Source organism: Melitaea cinxia, chromosome 19 (genome assembly GCF_905220565.1).
Source record: "Melitaea cinxia chromosome 19, ilMelCinx1.1, whole genome shotgun sequence".
Classification (NCBI taxonomy): domain Eukaryota; kingdom Metazoa; phylum Arthropoda; class Insecta; order Lepidoptera; family Nymphalidae; genus Melitaea; species Melitaea cinxia.
Window position 1 is genome coordinate 1,213,934 of NC_059412.1, and position 20,698 is coordinate 1,234,631.

The window sequence follows — 20,698 nt, forward strand, 5'->3', positions numbered from 1 at the left end:
CAAATGATTTCTCACGTTGTCTCATGCTTTGGGATCATATGTCTTGAGAAAGTTTAATTAGAATTAAATCAACGATTAATCCAGAGCATGTAATTCTGTTCGGACGTGTCCATTGTAATTTTAATTAATTTTTAATTAAATAGTTTTAGTTTAATTAATGTAATATTTTTTTAAAAAGCCCTTTCGCGCTCCCGTAAACTTGTCTAGCTTGATATGCTTTTACGAGTCTTATAACATATTTTCCGTTCATTGGAACAGTATGGAATAATCGCAACATTTTTATCAGGGAAGTTATGGATATGAAATTATGAATCTGTATAAAGTTACTGGATGGATGTAGGTATAATATTACGTCCGGTTTCGAATACAATGATGGATATAAAAATATTTTTAATTATCCATTAATTTCAGGTAGCTTCGTTTGCGGTTATAGAATTCTTACACTTTTGACATCTGTATAAAATAAATAATAAAATAAATAAGCCTTTTTAATTCTCATTTCATTTAGCATACATTTTCGTTGACAAATAAATTATCATATAATTTGTTTCATTATAATTACCTTTAAGCTGACATCTGTATATAATCACATAATTTTTACGCAATCATCTAAATTGTCTTTGCGACAAAAAAATTATGACACAAAAGGTGTAAAGAAGATCTTACATATTTTAGTCTTTGTAGTGTGTATGATGTGTGTATGTAGCTTTCGTTCCGCCATATTTAACTTCATTTATGAAAACCTAGTATCTATAATGACAATAAAGGACACAATAAAAAAAAAAAAAACGTACATACATATCGGAGATTAATTTGTATATATCTAAATATTAAGAAAATATTAGGTGTTCACGCTTTTTTATATACTTGACGTTTAGGAGTCACGTATGCGGCTGTCCTAAAAGGTACAACGTGACAAATCGACGGATAGCCGGCGTTATATTAAAGTCACTCTAATCCACACACCTTGCGTTGTTTTTAGCGCCTTGTCCTCTGCTAATCGTACTCGAGATTTATTGATAGTATTAATACTATTATAAATATGTTTGGTAAAGGCCGGGTATCAAAGTATTAGGAAATAAATACTAAATAAATAAGAAGGGATTTCTACTGATTTTAAACTTTTTTGTTTAATTTGTACTTACTTACGTTTGTTCTTTGTATGTACTTTTTTTGTTGTCAATTTATATTAAAGTAGTGGTCGCTCAGCGGTTGAAATTCGAACATAATTAAAAATTTAAATTAAAGAAAACCAAAAAATAATGAAAATAAAAAACCTTTAAAAAAAATCAATTTGACTATAAACTGACAATCAACAAAAGAGTATGATATGCGCGTGTGTGTCAAATATTATACATGGTAAGTGTAAGTATAAGTGTGTAATGTTTTTTTTTATTGATTTAATGTACTTTTAGCATTCTGCACTCCTTCACTATATAAACTATAAGTGTGCGAAATTTCATACTTCTCTACAAAGTTTTTGCTTTACGTATTAATATATAGAAGATACTGTGACTTATAAATTTCAGGGGGTCTTAAAATGGAGTAATATAAATATTAGGCGACCTTAGCTTTAGATCAGTGAAGTAAGAGAATCAGTTGTGATGGTTCTGTGGGTTCCTAATATGAAACATTTTGAATACGTCTCCTTTTTTTGTTTGGTAGTCTTTTTATATAATTAAAACTATTTTTAACTGACTTCCAAGAAAGGAGGAGGTTCTCAATTCGATTGTATTTTTTTATGTATGTTACTTCAGAACTTTTGAATGGATGGATCGATTTCGACAAAAAAAAATTTAATCGAAAGATGGCGCGTGTCAGTTAGTTCCATTTAAATTTATTTGAGATCTAATAAATTAATTTTCGAGCTATATCTAATAATGCGTTTTTACTTGACTATTTTTTCGTCGATCTACGTTGTATTATACCCCATAACTTTTTACTGGGTGTACCGATTTTGATGATTTTTAATTTAATCGAAAGCTGATATCTTTCATGTGGTCACGTTTAAATTTCATCGAGATCTGATCGCAACTTTTTTAGTAATCTTTGATAACGCGTAAGATGATAACGCGTAATTGAAGTCGGTTTTTTTTCGTTTGCGAGCAAATACAATCATTTAGCTTCAAGTATTTTTTATGTGGGAGATTTAAAACAATTGGATATAAAGCAACATGTGTGGAAATACCAACATTTTTGTAAAAATAATTATAGATCAGTTAATTTTTTAGCAAGCATAATTTGTACACAAACATTTCTCAAAATTATATGATTTTTTTTTTAATATTTTTGTGTCTTGCTACTTATGAAGCTTTGATAGAAGTAAATATATTGTAAAAGAAAATAAGAAAAGACAATAGTTTGAACATGTTCAGATATTTATATTAATTAAACATCCTATTATACCTTATTTAATGTAAATAACAATAATTTATGGATCCGGTATTCGTCGTATCGTGAACTGCTTTGTTAATGCCGATTAGTATTCAGCGTAAAATATTTCATCTATTATAAAATTTACGATACCACTATCAAGTTAAAACACAAAATAACTTTACCGATAGACAGATAAAAAATAGTATCAAATTTATAGCACAATTTTTTAGCATCGAGAGCTAGCAAAACACTTTCTATGTGAAATACTATCTCCAATATTATATTTGCATGTAAAGTATTTTTAACATGAATTGTATACTTTAGAACATAATTATTATATGATTTAACATAAACTCAATACATCGTGAATGTTAAATTTTTTAAATATCGCAAGTTTGTGATCGAATTCTGTGACGGTACAAATTCGCATATTTTCGGTATGATTGGCATGTTTCGGTCCGCGCGCCGCCCTAATAGGCGCCTCCACATACATTCGTGGTTCATAAACATTATTATCACGTAAATTATGATTCATGATGTGAATATTTTAATATCATTATAATTCATTTTTATTGAAAATAAAACTTTAATTCATTTCAAAGCTTCGAAATATGATTTTTTTTTGTAGGAAATTAGCGATTTAACAATTTTTTAGCAGATGATTAGGTATTATCGGGGCTAGAAGATCTATTGAAAATTTCAAGCATAATATGGTTTCCCAAATATCTTCTTATTTTTTAAAATACACATTCTTAGCATAGAAACTATAATGTATGAGATGTGACATGTACTCTTCGTTTTCTGAGAAAAATTTAGCATATAATGAAAATTGATGAGTGTAATATATCATCAGCCATACCTTATCTATTTTTAAAAGATATATGTATAAATAGCAACTAAATATATTATATTTTTATTTATTAGAGTATGAATAATTAATTTAATATTAATTACTAGAGTTTGATTATCATTGCAGTTTAGGTTTCAGATTAAGTCGTCAAAGTTACGATGTACCTAATGGAATAAGAAGTTGCCTTAACCTCGATGTTCGTTGATTCGATTCTCGCTTTATTCCCAAGTCCAGATTGAGACAATAATCGAGAAAAATAATGAAAAGGTTACATTTTTCCTACACCAGTTCGTCCATTTTCTTTATCACATCATCATCATCACCATAAAGGACAACACAGTTCTACTACCACCTTGGAACTTAAAAAGCCGACCGATGGCGGGATAACCATCCAACTGCTGGCTTTGAAATACACAGGCCGAAGACGGGCAGCAGCTTATACGCATATTTATAATTGTAAATACTAATTGTAAATATAATAAATAATCAGCTTCTAGCTATCTTACATTTTAAATTGAATATCGTATGTTTGCGAACCTGTTCAACCAGGGAGATGTAGCGCAGAAGACGCATTGACAGACTCTCGCAGTGTTGAAATGCATTAGTCTGTGATGGGCTATGACGTCAATGGAATGGGCGTGGCGGACGTTAGGTTCGACGGAAATATGAGTAAACTTATATTTTAATCTTTGAGCTTCATATTAATATCTACATATCAACTAAACTGGAATGAAATAGCCTTTAAACATTTCACGACGAAGCGAACATATCTTTTTCCTATACGAGAAAGTTTGGATCTGAATTCGCTTAGTGGAATAGCGATTAGTTCCCCTATCATGAATTCATGAGTAACGATCGCTATCAGGTCCGGTATACATAGGTATTTTATTTCAAATATTTACGATATTAGTAAAGGAATAATAAACTTGAATATTAAAATCTATTTTATGTTTTTTTTTTTTTTGTAAATAATATTATTAAAAGATCGGTAGTGTTGTCGATGGTACAAATGCGACTCTCCAAATTAGCTGTCATCATAGCTATCACAAGCTACTAGTTCAGGTGATTTTGGCGATGTGATTGATATTCGTTGACCATAAGTTTTAGATTATCGCAGATGGGATACGTACGTATATAGTACGTACAACGTGCTAATGTTCTTGAGTGTTCCCAGCAGGTGCAAATTGCTAACACCAATAAACACACCCTCTATTTTAATTAATTACTTACCAAAATGTACACATTTGTGCAAAACCAAAATTAAAGTAACGTTTTTCAACTAAATAGGCTTCGAAAGTATATTCGAATCTTTACCTTAAAATTTAAATTTTTTAATATCGTTAAAAGTGAAGCTACGAGCATTCGGATATAGATTCTGCAGATAAGAACCGGCAAGAAACTCAGCAGTTATTCTTTTTGTTAATAAGAGGGTTTTTATACAAAATTGGTAATATGTATCTTGCATAAAATACAGCGTCACTAAGTCCACAGATTATGTAATCCAAATAATATGCTATAGCTATTAATTTTTTTTTAATTGTGCAAATTATTACAGGCAGTTTTGTTCAAGATTTATAAATATGTGTCTTTTATTTGGCTCGTCACAATTTCTGAAATATTCTCTAGATATATTAGAATCGTGATTATTTATGACAGCTACAAGCGTCAGAAATGATAAGTTTGTCGTCCCAGTAGCCAATGATGTTATAGCCACATTGTTCTAGGTCACTTTGTCTGGCGATTTGTATGAGAAAGCGTATTAGAAAAGTCTAATGTGTGACAGTATAAATATTTTGTATGCATGTTTAATTAATTTGTGTTGATTCTACAAAAAATGATTTTAGTAACAATAATTACGACCGTCAAAAGTATTAGGAGTCTCGAGAATATTTGGTTTAAAAAAAAGTTGGATCGAGAGTGATGAGTGTACGCTTGGGACTGACGGCTATGAATTAGGAATGATTGAGTCAGCGGAATAGAGATGCGTGACGTGCGAAAAGATGTGGAAATACTATCTATAACAGTGCTTATGTTTTTTTTTTTAATTATGTCTGTTCAGGGTTCGGGCTAAAGAACATAGTGCTTGTAACTCATTGTTAATACATATTAGCATGATTAGAATTTGATCAAAATCTATTATTCTGTAGGTAGGTACTTTTTCTTCAGTCTGTATAATCCCACTGCTGGGCATAGGCCTCTTTCTCCACGTAAGAGATGGATAATTATTTTAAAGAGAGAGGAGACAGGTAATTATTTTAAAGTAGCATGTATATTGCTTTTGAAATAATAACTGTAATTATTGTTATTACAAAGAAAGAATATGTACAAAGGCGATCTTATCGCTAGAAGAGCGATCTGTCCTATATATAATATATAGGACTTCTAGTATATAGGACAGGGCATGGTAAAAATTATATATAATATCAATTGATTTGTGTTTGCCCGCTCTGATGATTTCGCTTAATGCTCAGCTTATATTAGCGCTTAAGTGTGATGTATTATAGCCTAAGATGGGACTACATTTTTGAGCTATAATTATATCGCAACTGATCTACGAGTATCTCGTACATGTATAAATTTTTTAAACTTGGTAGACGAAATACACGAAATATATAAAAATGTAAAGTTTGTTCAACTGTGTAAATTTTTGTCGGATGTATCGATAGAAGCTGGTTCCGACATGACGATGCTCAAGGCATATTACAATATCGCAGAAATAGCCGTGGATGTGACGTATTTGAAATAAAACGGTTGGGTTCGTGGACGCGTTATTTTCGTAGAGAAATGCCCATTAATCAACGTTTGTGTATATTTAAAATTAATTAACAGTAGTTTTTAGTTATACGCGCTGATTTATAAATACATTTTTTTTAATTTTTTTTATAGTATAAGCTGTTTTAATTTTAAATTAGAATGTGTTAAATTTATATTTTCTGGTAACGTAAACAGTAATTATTAGTATACTTTTTTTTAGGATATGACGTATAAAGATTTTTTAAGTCATTGAAGACCAGTTAACGTAGTGGTTACACTAAATAGATGTGGACGTAGAGATCGCGGATTCGATTCCTACTTATGACAAATGTTTGTATAAGACATACAGATATTATACGAAGAATGGAGTTTTGAGTCTGGTGTTATTAATGGCTGTTTAGTGTGAGGACTTTATTGATTATTTGGAAATATTTTGCGGTTTGGCTAGGAGCGTTTCCGCTATATCTGTCCTATGCACATGCGGTCTGAAAGGGCTTCTAAGATATATAGCTTTCCTCGTCAATTTCAATGATGGTGATCCAGGGAGATATGACTAATTTCTCTGATGGGCCCTAATATGACTCGCTAAGCCGCGTCTAGTTTTAAATGCCTTAGAGCAAGAGTGGCAGTAAAGCTGTCGCACAAAGTTGTATGTGTATGTATAGGAGGGTTTTAGGTCTTTGTTCACTCAAATGATTTAACCTTATCATCCTAGATATCGTCTTTAAGATATTGGGGACAACAAGATAGCACCTCACACGTTGTGCTTTCAGGAATCTTGTGTAAATGTGAGCAGTCAAATCATATACGTTTAAATACTGTTCATGAACGTTTTTGTTTAAAGTGTGATTTTTTTTTTGGAAGGGATCATTGCAAATTAGCAAATATTTTTTATCTATTTTTAACTTAAGGTTATATTTACACACACACAAACACTCACGCTCACAAATTAGGATGGTGTATTTGACAAGATAAAGACGTGCAGCAGCGTTTTCGGTGCAACAAGCCAGCTTTGCGGTCACCAACACGCCTGCATAGCGTGGTGACTATGGGCAAAATACATGAGTTCACGCCATTTTTAACGCGAACTGCAGATAAAACAGAACTCCAATACTCCATATGTCCAGCAACGGACTGCGATAGGCTGAAGTGAGTGATTTGACAATTGAGACAGGTTTATTGTAAGAAAATCTTTAAATTACGTCAAAAGTTCTTGGTCATTTAATTTTGTTTTGAAACGACATTGTCCATTAACTCTCCCTCAGTTGCTGTTTTGTAAACTATGTCTCTAGTTTACTCCGAAACACAATCTCGTCTAAATATATAACGAGCGTGTAATCTTTGTTTCTTAAATAGCTCATTACCTCTTTTATAAACGTACTAAATACTCTAGGCGCCACTCTAATGCCGAATGTACGATTAAAATTGAGAATTTAGGTTTTGAATAAAATAACTTTGATGAGGAACAGGGTGCGAAATTCCTCATCCACCCTCGCAAAGGGAGGATCCTTCGACCAGACGAGTGTTGTGTCTGGTGGGCTACCGCCTCCAACGGTTGTTATTGTGTTCTTGTCATCATCATCATCATCATTACAGCCTGTGTTCTTGTATATATGTTAAATCTTCGGATAGCTTTGATATTGCGATGTAGGGTACGTCAGTTTTCTCTAGTTTGTATGTCGCGAGATAGATGTGCCACACATTTTTTAAATTTAATTATAGGAGTCAGCCGTTTATTATTTAGTCGTATTCAGAAGAGCAGCAGTTCTTTATAAAATAAAATCTAGATTTGAATTTATTTCACGATTTGAACGTGTATATCTTTCGTATAATTGATTTAAGGCTAGCGTTTGACACAAATTTGCTCAGTGTAAGTATGATGATAAGCTATGAACTACTATTTGCGTGTTCTGATTACCGGGAAACTAAGACTAAAACAAGAGGACGAAGGTTAAGTTACATCTCCAAAAAAATCTAAATATCCAAGAGATACCTCTTTTATGTAGGGCGCAGCAGGTAATAGGAAAAAAACTCACTCGTACCCACTTTGTTACGCGCGTCCAACGCTCCTGGCATAGCAGCCTATGGGCTACAGCACCCACTTTTCTTCTAGTAGTGTAAAAAACAAAATTACAAAAACATCGACGTGCATAATATTTTAGATATTTACGGATTATAACTATACTAAACAAAATCGACATCCAAAAAAATAATTCTAATCTATCAATTTGCTTGAAGACTGATAGCTAACGAGCCATCGTAAGTCCTGACCGACTCCCTATCAAGGCCGTATAGTTACAGAAAAAGATTGTAATGAATTCTTCTTCATTTAAAAGTCCTTGCATTTTATTTTGTTACACAACCGCTTTGATACGATCTAAAAAATAAAACGGAGAAAAACGTTTCAAATCTGCTGTCCGTACTGTATCTTCGTCCATTTTATTTGCATTAACATTATGTGCGGATCGGTCTAAACTTTAACTTAGTAAATATGTATCCTAGTTTGAAAATCCGCTCAGCATTTTAATATTTTTATCATTTTTAATCTGTCATCGTCTAAATATTTGAGTTCTCATTGTTAAGGCGGCTCCGTTTTGTAATTTCATTGACACAGTAATTTCGATCGCCTCATGCGTCTCTTCTAGATTTAATTTTAGTAAACGACCCTGTACTGTGCCATCGTCTGCGTAATCATTGTTTTAATATCGTAATATCCGAAAGTGTTATTGGGCAGATTCGTGTTTGTTGCTAATAACTACGCCCACGTCTATTTACTTTATATTGTCTGTTTTGTTGCATTGTTATCATTATTAAAATTAGCAACTGTTTATATGTTTATATTTTTTGCCATCGGTTATTTAAAACTTAAATATGATTTACAAAAAATAAATATGATAAAATTTTAGTAGCATAACGTTAAGAATTTATCGTTTTTTTTTAATATTTCTGTTACCCTAAAAGATATACTGTTATTATTAAATTTTAAACTTGAAATACGATTTTTTTTTAATATTTTATTTCAACTGAGGACTTTTGTTCTACACAGACAAATCATGTCATTTGTAACTTTTACAATTAATTATCACTACGCAATGCCAGAAAGCATTAAAGCAACAGAAAGTTATATATATATATATATATATATATATATCAATTACACATTGTATACGTAGATGAAGAACAGGCAATTTCTTAGAACAGCTGTAAGAAAATCTTTACAAGTATTACTTTGTTTTTTAATGTCTATATTACCGATAAATCGATGTAAAAGTAATCGCGTATCTGTGCACTTAGCATCGAAACGTATCTCGACGTATTTCTGTTCGTTTTATTTTTATCACGCGTTTGTCTGAGTTGCATCTGTTTTGACGTATGACTGGGGTTTCGATATTAAATAAAAGTAATAAAACGAAATCGAGAACGTTTTCATTAAATTCATGAACCAAAGTTAAAAATATACAGTTTTTGTAAGTATGATATATTTGAGGGCAATTTAATTTATGTAATTGTTACTTTTTTGTTTTATACAACTAGGTCGGCAAACAAGCGTACGGCTCATTTGATGGTAAGCGATAACCGTAGCTTATAGACGTCTGCAACACCAGAAGAATCGCAAGCGACCCCACCCCCATTTTCCAGGAACATCGCAAGCGCGTTGTCGACTCTACCGTCATGCCCTCCCAGGAGCTTTGGTCACCTTACTCACCAACAGGAACACAACACTGCTTGAAAGCAGTATGATTTAGCTGTGATCTTCTGTAAGGTCGAGGTACTTAGCCAGTCGGGCTGGTCCAGATTTTGAGCACTTACTCAGTTGCCGTTACTTACAGTCATTGTACATACTAAAATACGTGGAGATGGTATTCTCAATGGAAGTGGTCAAACTCAACAGGTCGTGTATTCAAATCTGTAAATTTTTTAAAGATATATTGATTACGAACAATCCTACCTTTTCATTTGATTTTGTGTAATATACATATTCGTCAATCAATAAAAGAGCAGTGTAGGAGTTCAAAATCCAATCATTACTAGATGAACATACATTTGTCCATCTGTTGAATTTCCATATACCTGGTTTGGTGTCATATCCATTGTTTCTGTAACATGTTATGAAAGTCACGCTGACTTCCAAAGCATGCTTTAATATATTAACGTTTGAAAATATTACAATATGTATAAAGAAGGCGTGCTAGCGCAGTGGTCATATTAGATGACTGATCACGGGTTCAAAAGCCGGATATGACAAATGTTTGTATAGGCCAGGTAGATGTTTGTTGTGATCGGGCATTTTGATTGCATGTTGTTTGTAACCTTTCAATTCTTAGATTTGTTTCTTAAATGAGTGAGAGAATCGGAAGGGAATAACCTTAACTTCCTACTCTGTTAATTTGTATTTTTTGTGACACCGTGTGTTGTTACTAAGGCGTGTCTATACATCCAAGCGTTAGTAGTTAGCACATAAATTTAATAATAAATACAAATGGCCATGAGGACATTACACCAACATTGTACCGACAGTATCAATGTGGTGATCACTTCAAGAAGCGAGACACACAATGACTCATACAGCGGCTGTCTACGCGTTTCATCGTGACTCAGATAATAATGTAACTGACACCTTTAGTCACAGTCAAAATAATCTAAAGTCTGCAAATTGTTATATCACACACATCCATGTGTAGACGGGGTAGTCTGGATACGGAGTGGACGCTCCGATTGGCTCGCTATGATTAACCATAATGTAATGTTTTATAGCCTATATCGCTTTTAGTGTAATATTGTTACTAATAAAAGAATAATTTAAATGGTTAATTAGTTCCAGATTTTAGTGATTATGAGATTTTTATAGTGAATTGAACTTTTAATTAATTTATATTAAAAAAGGAATACACGCACGATTGTCATTAATTTTATTTAAAACAACTGTAAAAAAATAGTGAATAAAAAATATCGTTATAAAGTGTGAAGTCGTAAGAGTGTGAGTCGGACTCACGCACCGAGGGTTCCGTACAAACAAAGTTATTAAGAATATTTTTATTATATGACGTAACTAAAAATTTATGCTTTTCGTAATTTTTCCTTTATCAGACGTTTTATTACATTATTATTAATGCTTTTCGTAATTTTTCCTTTATCAGACGTTACTTTGTATCAAATTTTAAGATTCTGAGTTAACGGGAAGTACCCTGTAGGTTTTGATTCCCTTGCGGTTGTCGAAAATTGGCAGCATACACGGCTGTATCGTTTGATTGCATTGGTTTAGAAGTTTGATTTTTTTACAGCTACAAAAGACAGTAGACCTGAGTATTTGATAGGGATTTCAGCTTGATACCTCCAAGCGTTCCTGAGAAAAAGGATCTTGACAGACAGACAGAAAAAGTGATCTTATAAGGGTTCCATTTTTTCCTTTCGAGGAACGGAACCCTAAAAAGAGTACTAGTTTTTTTTAAATATCTTTATTTAGGGACTTTTATACATATGTACATGACAGTCCTATAGTAAACTTATCTATATAAAACTAACAATTTTGCTAACTAACAGAGTACTAGTTACTAATGATAATCTTTTGTGCATTGTTTACAAGAAGGTCGGCGACCTTACCTCTGTAGATGATGTCTTTATAAAGGACAAAGCGAAGCGGCCTTGGAGTGTATTTATATGTCGGTCTTGTTTGCTATATGTAGGCACAATCACGCCAAGTATGTATTCGGATTTAATAAATAATACGAAAATGTATACTGTTGGGAATAGGCCTCTTTATCCATGTAGGGAGAGGATTGGATCTTTATTTACCACGCTGCTCCTTTGCGTTCCCTATTATGAGTAACGATCGCTATCAGGTATTTATGATAACAACCTGACCGACAGCTTAGCTTGCTCTCCGAGGCACGGTAAGGAGATCCTCAAGGACAGACATCTATCAAGAAAGAAATATTTGTACGAAGTATTGTAGTATTTTTTTGAAGAAGTGAAAGGCTGCCAGAATTTTACTAAATAGATATTTATATACGCTTTAGCCTGTAATATCCCACTACTGGGCATAGGCCTCTTTCCCCATGTAGGAGAAGGATCAGAGCTTAATCCACCACGCTGCTCCAACGCGGGATGGCGGATATATTCCCTACTAAGAGTACGATCGCTATCAAGTGTACATGATGACAACCGGGACCGACGGCTTAACGTGCTCTCCGAGCTACGACGGGGAGACCCACAAGGATTGCACAAACACCCAGACCACGGCAAACACCTTTATGGCCAATACTATATGTGCGGGGATCGAACCCGTAACCGCCAGCGCAACAGGAACATATTTATATACAATTTTTAATTATTAATAATTTTATTCTTTTCAATTCCTAGTTCTCTCTTCTTTTTTCTTCCTTAGCTCTCAGCAACTAATAACTTCAACTCATACAATCTTGTATTAAGTAAACCTTTTTAGAGAAAAGTGGTTTTATCTCAAATTCAGCCCGTTATATTATTGGCGCGTCCAAACAAATCAATTATTTATTTATTTATTTACACTTTCGTACATCAATACAAGGTTTTAACAGTATTACAAATGATATATAAAATTATATAGAATTTGTATTAGTTGCAACAGGCGGCCTTATCGCTAATACAGCGATCTCTTCCAGGCAACCTTTGGGCAGAGGACTAAATAAGGAGTGTGGGATGGGGCGCAAAAATGTTATGTAACATACACATGAACATATTATACTCATATACGTACATGTACACCACATACATATACATGCATACAGATATACACATATACATACACAAATACAAATATATGTCTATAAAAAAAGTTATTTAAAAATTATTTGGTTTTCCTTTAAAACTACATTTATAGTTAAACTGTAGGAAGCCAAATCTGTATATCGATTGTTTTTGAAAATTTTACATCACTCGAACGCTAAATACTGAATTTTTATAGCGCAGTTTCTTTGGAAGAGGAAATGAAAATCAAAATGAATACTTATCATTCTTCGTGGCTCGTTAATGTGTACTCAGATAAGTAGTAGTTGGTTTTTTTCAGTTAAGGCGGCAAATTGGAAAAAAACATGTTACATATATTGGAACTAAATATAATTTTATTGCCTGTAAGTCCTAGTTGAATATATAGGTACTGATGAGATAATAAAATGCAAATAGACGCACTCCAGTTGTGTAACAATAAATACGCTGAACACAAATCAAAACAGACTCAATACAAGCGACACGTTTACGAGCTTACTAGAATAAAATACATAAAATGTACCGACGCCTTAATACTTTATACAAGTGTTTACAAACGCTGTTTAGCTTAAATTTATTGATTTTAATATCTAAAATAACATTTAAATTCTAGAATTTACTGTCGGTCTCGTGAATATTTTTGTTTTGTTCAACAATAAAACTACAAATAAAATGAAAAATGAAAAAATGAAAAAAATATTTATTTCAGTACCGTCGAGTTATTTTACACATTGTGATTGACTCCCTCAATTAGGTGCAGAAAGCACCTGAGCCAGATGGAGTCGCTCTTCCATTATAAACTAAATACAAGGAAAAACAGTACTTAGCGCTAATTCATACAATATATATCTATATAGTAGTTAAATATTCACACATAAATATACACGCGTGTGTGTGTGTGTATGGGTGTTTGTGTGTGTGTGTTTGTGTGTGTATGTGTCAAAATATAAACATGAATACACATACATATAAAATATTATGTCGTACTAAAAGAAACAGTTCAAGCAAAACAACAGTGGATGTACGCTATAAAATATAACATTCGATGTTGTATCGAGTTGTATTATAGACATAACTTTTACTGGTTGATATTTCAGATATTTTTTTAATTATACTCGTAGAATTAGAATATTTGGTTCCTTCATTTCTCAGTCACTACATGGGGCCCACAGCTACTTCTTACTTTAGTGACAGATGACCGTGTGTATCCATATTTAATAAAAAAAAGATAACACAATGATAAAAAAAAATATTCAATTAATATTTAAATGTGAAAATTTCCAGTGCAACTTCGACCCTCAATATCGTTTTATGCAGGTGATTGCGTCAGTGACACCTTCATGTTTTATTTCTCTTGGCGCGGGAGCACTTCAAAATTGCTTTTCGTAGTATATTACTGCAGTTAATTTGTTAAATTCACCTGCACAACTAAACATTTCAATGAATGACGTCATTCAGTAGTAACCTGCGTTTGTTACGGTTATAGCATTTGAAAGGTTATATTATAACCAGTTAACCATATTTATTCGTACATATAAATGTTAAAATATAATTCAAACTTAATATTTATCGTCTAACTGAACATTATGTTCAGACAATTAAACGGGATAAGTCGTCCTGTGAGTTGGCCTCAACGGTCGCAGAAGTACCATCTGAAATACCACAAAAATGTTAGTGTTTAATTCTGTTTTAATAAATAACTGCCATAAATGCTTTTAAACTTATGTCCTCTGTGATGATTAAATTGTCTGTAAGTATAAATTGTAATGTAGCAGTTTGTACATGTCATTAGCTGTTACCTGGGACTTCTATTACCAGTAAAATTTGAAGTTTAGGAAGTAGAAACCGAGAATTTTTACGGTTCATATCAACCTTTGACAACAATCTGACAATTCAAATCAAGTCTATCTTTTGGTTCATAAAAAACAAAAGAACTCTATTGTACTGGTTTACTTTTCTGGCATAAAAAGGTAACCTTGGCGAATCTTGACCATAACCTTTTTTAGCTAATCAATTGTCATTCAGATTCGACTTTACAGGCGTGATTGAGTACCAAACTTCCATTTATCAATAGTTTCTCATTTATAATATCACAGCACATAGCAGCAATTTTTATTTATATGACATATTTAATATATAAAATTCTCGTGTCGCGGTGTTTGTAGTTAAACTCCTCCGAAACGGCTTGACCGATCCTCATGAAATTTTGTGTGCATATCGGGTAGGTCTGAGAATCGGTCAACATCTTTTTTTCATACCCCTAAGTTATAAAGGGGAGGGAGGAGATTAAGGGGTTAATAACATATATGGCAAAACAACGTTTGCGGGGTCAGCTAGTATGTCATATAAATTTATTTAAAATAATTTTTCTGCTGGTTTTAACCACGTAAATTTAAGGATAAAACCGTACTTAAATATAATAAATCTTATAGCTTTGCTCGGTAAATATACTATCCAACACAATAATATATTTTCAAATCGAATCAGTAGTTTCTGCTTCGCTCCTTCTAACAAACAAACATACAAACTTTTCAGCTTTATAATATCATTATATAGTTTTAGTAGTATTACATGTAAAGTAGTAAGATTTATGAGCAAAGATTTCTCTGTCTGGGAATGTTCCTCCTTAATACTTAGGTATTGAAGAAATATGTGTATAGTTTTATTTATACGTCGGTTAAGGTTCATAACTTTACTGTAATGGATAACAAAAACTTAACTAAAACAGTTTATTAAACAGTTAAGATCCTTGTCTGTGTGAAAAATTAACTGTTAATATAAAATGCTAATAGCCGTGTTATCTATTAATCTTCACAGTTCCTCAGATATTCGGAATGAGAGTGTTTTTTCGCTGGCATTCTTTCAATCTCATTTAATATGAATAATTTCTTTTCAGAACGCGGTTCTGCTCGACATTGATATAATATTATTTTAATAATAAATACGAATTTAACGCTTGGCTTTAAATTTTGAATCCATACTAATATTATAGAGGGGATGGTAACATTGTCCGTCACGTTTTAGCAGCTAAATTAGATTTCATGTCCAATTTTACTTTTAATTAAAAAATAGTAATTAATAAACGTTTACACGGTAAACATTATTATAATTTCTACATGTGCGGTGTTCGAATCTAAAAACAGCTAGAGAAAAAGTCTCTTGCTGTGACCACAGAGCCGACCTGTCAATGACATTAATTATATTTTGATAAAATTCAATATAAGGTATTTGAAACCCCGATCTCTTTCAAATTTAGTTTATTAAAAGTTTGTATATATATAATCCTACAATCAATTTACCAATTACCAATTTATAAATTGAAATGTTCTATATTAAAAAGTATTCAATAGCTAAAGGTTACTATTCAAAATTATATTTAAACTAGGTGTAACCCGTGGTTTTACTAGCGTTAATTTGAGAATAAATAGGAAATAGACTATCCACACATAAATAATTTTTCAATTCGAAATATTAATTTTTAAATAACTTTTCAGCAAAAAATAATTTCAGCTTTACAATTTATTTTAAAATTAAGATGTGTCGATGTAGTGGTAGATACTATACTTAATGCAAGACAAGACTAAATGACGTCACTATACAGAAAAAAATGTCTGATGTGTTGTGTGTGTGTGTGTGTGTGTACTTATATACGCACGTAAGAAGTTATACTTCGTTGGCTAGCTAACTTCACGTTGCTAACTTCTTCTTCGTTGACTTGCTAATTCCAGGGAGTCGGTTTTTTGTGACGATGTGCGCGCGCATCGTAAAAATGTACTCTCATCATTTTTCCCTAACGGGCCAAAAGAAGTGTAACTTCAAAAATATAAACGCCGAGGCAAGTACACATGTAAACATAGTTTTACATAACACAGCAACCGCACGGTATTTACAATGTTTATTTACAAATATTCATGTAATTTCCGTTTCAATATAGATAGTAATCGCCTTCGAGCCGCGTCTGGTTTGAATTAGACGCTAAATATAGGAGTTCTCCAGACGCGTGTCGTTTACTTACTATTTCACTAAAGGTACCTACTACAAAATTAATATTTTATACTACAAAATACTATAAAAGAGGCCGCTGAACTTCTATGTTTATATTTTTAATTGAAAAATAGTTTACATACTGTATGGCATGGCTTATTAAAGGCGGTCTTATCGCTGAAAGAGCGATTTCTTCCAGACAACCTTTGGGTATAGGACAGCGCATAGAAAAGCGGTTAGGAAGTGTACAAATAATTGTTATAGAAATTAGAATACATCACAATAGATTATAAAATTATACATACATATATACATAAATACATATGCTTACACACTTACATACATTCACATATACACATATACTCATATTAATCACTTAGATATTTAGAAGAGATATTTCGATCATGCATGCAATGATAATTGCATGTATTCTGATCGCAAAATTTTGAGGTTGATTTTTTACTATAGATATTGCAAAATTTTTAATAATGCTCCACTCTTATCGTAGTAACGTTATGTTATTTAGTTTATAGCCTTCTCTACAAATAAACCATTCAACACTTAAACAATTTCGTGTGAAATATTAAAAAAAAAAAAAAAAAAAAATCGGCTGATATCCTCTTTCACGGAACCTTAGAAAGTGTCTGACACAAGTAGATATTTTGTAAAAGATTGTGTAGATGATGGATTGCCGTGCGATTAGGATGTTTGTTGAACTTCCTATAGATAATGTATAAATTTATGTATGTTAAAAAAAAAACAAATAATAACTGTTACAAATTACAGCCCTCCCGTGACCATGTTAGCTGTAAGGTATCCAAAGCGTCGGGCATCTAAAATACTTAATAAACCGCAATAAAATCCGGAAAATTTGTTACATTATAATAAATAATGTCGCTATCCATACAAGTGGACTGATTTTAAGGCCGACAATGTGTACTATAGCTACGGCAACCGCTTACCATCAGACGGACCGTCCCTATGTTTCTCACCTCATTTGTATTTAATATGTCACATTACTAAATCATGAATTGCTTCAGCCTGTAATATACCACTACTGGGCATAGGCCGCTTTCCCCATGTAGGAGAAGGATCAGAGCTTAATCCACCACGCTGCTCCAATGCGGGTTGGCGGATATATTCCTTACTATGAGTAACGATCCCTATCAGGTGTACATGGTAACAACCGGGACCGACGGCTTAAGTGGGGAGACCCACAAGGACTGCACAAACACCCAGACCATGGCAAACACCTGCATGGCCAATACAAATGTTTGTTATGTGCGGGGATCGAACCCGCAACCGCCAGCGCAACAGGTACAATCCATAGCTGTGACCGTTGCGCCAACGCGGCGTCTTCATGAATCATGAATCGATGATTGACAAAACAATAGAAACAATAGAATCGTCATACATCCTAAATAACATTAATCAGATTGTTTTTTTTTATATAACTAGGTCGGCAAACAAGCGTACAGCTTACCTAATTGTAGACGATTACCTTAGCTTATACATGTCTGTACCAGATCACCAGAAGTATCACGAACGCGCTGCCGACCCTATCCCCAATTCCCACCAGGAACTCTGATCACCTTACTCACCAACAGAAACACAGCACTGCACTGCTTGAAAACAGTATAATTAAGCTGTGATCTTCTGTAAGGTCGAGGTACTACCCCAGTCGGGCTGCTCCATATTTTGAGCAGGAAATTTCTTTCTATACCCTACCTCAGTTAAAATTTATGAAAAGAGTCATTATATGGAAGGTCGATAAAATTAAAACAATATTTAATTAAGTCATAGATACCGTAAACAAAAGTATAAAATACAAATGATTTTAAAACAAAATAATTTATTTGCGTCACAATTAATATATCAAATGAATTGTTTTAGATGTGTGTAATGAAACGGTTTTAAAGCGAAAAGCATATAACTTTGTCAACATCGCCGTTTCAAATCATTTGAATAAAAATACGAGACAAAATATCTCTGTTAGACAAACAAACATGACTTAATTAAATTAAAAATACTCGTAATAATTTATATTTTTGTAAGATATAATTTTTTCATTTAGACGTATAAGATGGTAAACAATCAAATAGTTACTTTACAAACTGCAAATTCGTTTAAGTTTTTTTGTTACTAAGCCAATGTCTGTTCAAGAAAAAAAAATTTTTTTTTAAATAAAGGAACTTCAGACTTTTGCACTACTAATTCAGATCTAATATCACTCTAATATCAAATTATCATCTCTCATAGACGATATTGTAGTTTTAAATTCATCATTATCATTAGAGAAATAATGATACATGCAAATGATCGATATACCTATGCCAGTCTGTATTCACTGATCTTAATATCCTCCGCCACACCGTTGCCTGGTAGAGATCGCTTTTTAGCGATATTAAGGCCACCAATTGTACAAAGCTAGGACAAATCTTAATATATTGTATTTTTCTTTAAGTTAACTTCTATTTAAGGTTGCGCATGTCCTAATCTGAACCTATGACTTCTATTCTAAATAGTTATAAACCTAAATACATTAAATAATAGATAATTCCTATTAAGTGGGCCATCTCCGCAATAACCCATTAAAATCTATTTTATATATTTTTCTACATTCAGAACAGAATTACAAAATAATAGTTATAGGCAATATATACGCCATCGAGGCATTATTTTATGCTTCATAAATAAATTAGTTCTAATAAGGCCTCTAATAACAATAAATTAATTGTCACGAGTGAGTTTTTTTCAGATCAAGTCAAGCTTAGCACGAGTTGTATCGTATTTTTGTCTTGCTTTCGTGTTTGCCAAATTTCTCTGGCAAACGTGTATTAGCAAATCATTTCAGATTTTCACTGGGTAAGCTAAATGTAAACTTGTGTTGGGTAATAATTTGATTAGTTGTCTATTAATTATTATTCTTTACAATTTTATGATTTAATATTTTCCTATCAGTGTGATCACTTGCGATTTGTACTCGTCACTCATTTGTCACTTGTTGTTGTTTGTTGAATAAATGAAACAAACTAATTACTCAATTTTTTGGACAAATTACCTATATTTGTTGTCTAAATAAACAAAGAATCAAAGAAGAAAACAAAATTCGATTTAATTTTTAAATAACTTATTTAGTTTTAATTTAAAAATACGTATTAAATATTAAAATAATATTTAGTTAGTTATACTAATTAGGGCATTATGGGAATTTATTTTTAAAAAGCGGAATTTTACTAACTATAAACAACATTTTGGTCAAATTTCAGTTTGTGCCATATAAAACTAAGGACTTTTGTAAAACCTTTAGAAGCCCTATAGACCTTCTTAATGCGGTTCTGCTATTAACTGTTGACTATCTCTTTGACAAATTTTAAGTTCATTTATTTCAGCACATTAAATCAAGGACTTTTGTTAAAACTTGTTAAAGGTCTTCGACCTATTGAATGCGTCCCTAATCGCAAAATCCTTACTTAAAGGATGACTACTAAGTATTAGCTTACTCCCTACCAAATTTAAAGTTTGTAGTAAAAAATATGGTATTTTATAAAAATGTTCGAAAGTTTTTTGTGCAACCTTTTCAGCCTGTAATATCCTACTGCTATAGGACTATTACTTCATGTAGGAGAAGGATCAGAGCTTAATCCACCGCGCTGCTCCAATGCGGGTTGGCAGATAGTGCAATCCTGTCGCATAATTCATTGTTCGTTTGTTGATGGACGTCTACAAACTATTCAAAAACTCTTTTTCAAATTTTAAGTGCATAGCACAAAAATAAATATTTCTATAAAATTTTTCGACAGCCATTAGGCTTTATTAATGCATCCCTAGTCGTGAGGTCCGTTCTTAGAGGACCTATTTTTACTATTAACTATCTTTCTGCCAAATGTCAAGCTTGCAGCATAAAAAATTAAATACTTTCATACAAATTTGTATTGTAAATTTGTGCTGTGTGGCTACGGCACTAAAGAATTTAGCCACTCCCTCTCTTCC

General features: G+C 32.4%; 2 long non-coding RNA genes across 2 annotated transcripts; one reads left to right on the forward strand and one right to left on the reverse strand.

Annotated features, from left to right (window-relative positions):
- The first annotated feature begins 209 nt into the window (after nucleotides 1-209).
- On the forward strand, nucleotides 210-479 carry LOC123662848. Its single transcript, XR_006744549.1, has 2 exons — nucleotides 210-336; nucleotides 412-479. It is a non-coding gene; the product is annotated as an uncharacterized LOC123662848 (long non-coding RNA).
- Nucleotides 480-14,226: 13,747 nt separating this feature from the next.
- LOC123662844 lies at nucleotides 14,227-14,684 on the reverse strand. The gene is made up of 2 exons (XR_006744547.1): nucleotides 14,537-14,684; nucleotides 14,227-14,373 (listed from the first exon to the last, which is right to left on the reverse strand). It is a non-coding gene; the product is annotated as an uncharacterized LOC123662844 (long non-coding RNA).
- Between the last annotated feature and the right edge of the window lie 6,014 nt (nucleotides 14,685-20,698).